Consider the following 2,432-nt stretch of genomic DNA (forward strand, 5'->3'; position numbering starts at 1 on the left):
ATGATGCATCATGGAAGTTCAGCACCAACACTTTGATGCCAGCATTATTCCTAGTTACCTCGACCTCCCTCACGCCACCCTGGTTCCTAAGCAACATTGTTAGATGTATTAAGCAAAAACAAGTACAGGCGACAAACTCAGTGCTCACCGTCTCTGTTGTCTCCAGTTTCGTATGTTGACCGTGCATAGAGGCAATGTGACCCGTGACACGATTATATGTATCAAATTCCTGACATGCTATGAGACTAAGGAAACACACAAATGCCCAATACGTTGACGTGTTCTTTTCAACACAAACACCAGGGCCCTAATGATACATTAAATTCAAAATACACCATGAGTTTATATCGACAGTAGCAGATGCCCTCACCTAGGTGAACACTACCAAGCTGACTGTTGTTCATTTCCCGATGAACGTCAGTAAGTCATTTAATTACGCTGTCAATCGAGCGGAAACATAGAAGGCTACTTCAGGGAATTCCTCAATGTCAACTTGGACGGAATCAACATATGACAATTTATTTTAGATTCTGCAAATACCACCAAAACTAATGCCATAATCTTAGTTTACAAATAAGGAATGAATTTTGATCTTTTTATTACATAATTGTTGTCTCAAACATCTGTTGGCTAGTATTGAACGCGTCTCGTCGGGTGAGCGAACCCAACTGCATGGCAAATGACATCACCGATACCAAAACCATATTCCTAGTGAACAGGAATGTAGCAGATACATTATTGTGTATATTTGCAGGAAGTCATTTAATAGTTATTTTAATATTTGTACAAACATTTGGTTTTAGAATTGCAGGTATATCATATCTTATTTGAACGAAACACCTTAGATAGCATAACCATATTTTGTAAGCATCACTGCAATAATTACTTAACCAAAGAAATTGGCATGCATCAACCAAGTCAGCGAGCCTGGCAACCCGATTTGGTTACTTGCCTCTTTACGGCAAGCAAAGTCGCTTTTTACGGCAAGCATGGGTTGCTGAAGATCTATTCTAATCCGGATCTTTATGGATATTCTACATTTCTGACAACTAAGAAGCATCAAAACATAATGTTACGAGCTTCCTCTGAATCCCAACAATGTAATACAGTTACAACACTGTTTAACAATAAATTACAGTGCCTTATAACAAGGTATATTGGTGATCTGATATTGTTCAATAACAGTCAAATAGCCCATTCCTTTCCACTGATTTATCAAAATAGAAATATGAGAAACCAGTGAGAGCGGCTAATCATTTTGATTTAAGATCCATGCATAAAGAGGGACACAAAATTGTCCAGCGGTGGGGAAGCCTAGTGATTAAAGCGTTGGCTCCTTACGCAGAAGACCCGGGTTCGATTCCCCACATCGGTAATATAGCCCAATTGATATTGCTGGAATATTGCTAAACGCAGCTTAAAACCATACTCACTTACTCACTTTCACCTTGTGGTTAAATCTGAAACTGTCCGTTCTCTTCAAGAGGAATCGTGTAGCCAACAATTACCATGTTGTTTAACCTCTCATTTCTTATCCCAGATAATTTGTAATACACAATGATAATTGATGCATACTTTTCGTTTATAATTTCATTTAAGTAAGAAATCAGTTTCTTATTATCCGCATGGCATACTCAGGAAAGGATGAAGGATTCATAACATCTTGTAAGCCTGAGGTTTAACATACAAATACCAAAATGTACCCCTATCTTTTTATTGCACGCCAAAGATTCTGATTGCAGCACACACACACATTTAACAATATGATGTAACACATTTAGAAGGCCAGATGTGTGTGGATACGTTTCATAACCATTCCCTAGAACTCAACATGGGGGAGACTTTATGATGGAAATATTACATAGTTTGTATCTAATATAGTCCATAGTTAATTCAGAAGGCTGTTTGGATAGTGAGTAAATATTATATTGACTTCAGAACACAATTTGGGACACGGGTGGCCCAGTCGTCTAAGGCGCTGTAATTCGCTGTGCTGAGTTGCGTCCCGTGGGCACGCCAGAAATCTATGATCGTGTTCGGTTCGCCCCGATTCTGTTTCTAGGTTTGTCAGAACCATACCCGTTCTCGTGGGTTTCACCAAAGTCGTAAACGTCTAAGACCTGCATCACTTGGGGCTTTTCCTCCCACATTAAGCTGACACCCCGTGATATGTTTCTAGTTCTCTCTTACTGTCTTCACTCCTTGATCTTTATGGTAGACAGTGAGGTGTATACATATTTGTCTGACTTTTAAATGCACTGAACTCATTCGTTGTTCTCGGATTTGTGGGTTTAGCGGGTGATTATGTTTTGGTTATAATTTCTACACCCGTGCGCGTTGGTTTGATGTGTGGTGATGTGAGAGATTACAAGCTATAAAGAAGAAAATGAAAGCACAATTGAGATTAAAAAGTTTAATTTCTTACATGGAGA

This window comes from Haliotis rufescens, unplaced genomic scaffold, assembly GCF_023055435.1.
Source record: "Haliotis rufescens isolate VD_foot unplaced genomic scaffold, xgHalRufe1.0.p SCAF_41, whole genome shotgun sequence".
NCBI classification, from domain to species: domain Eukaryota; kingdom Metazoa; phylum Mollusca; class Gastropoda; order Lepetellida; family Haliotidae; genus Haliotis; species Haliotis rufescens.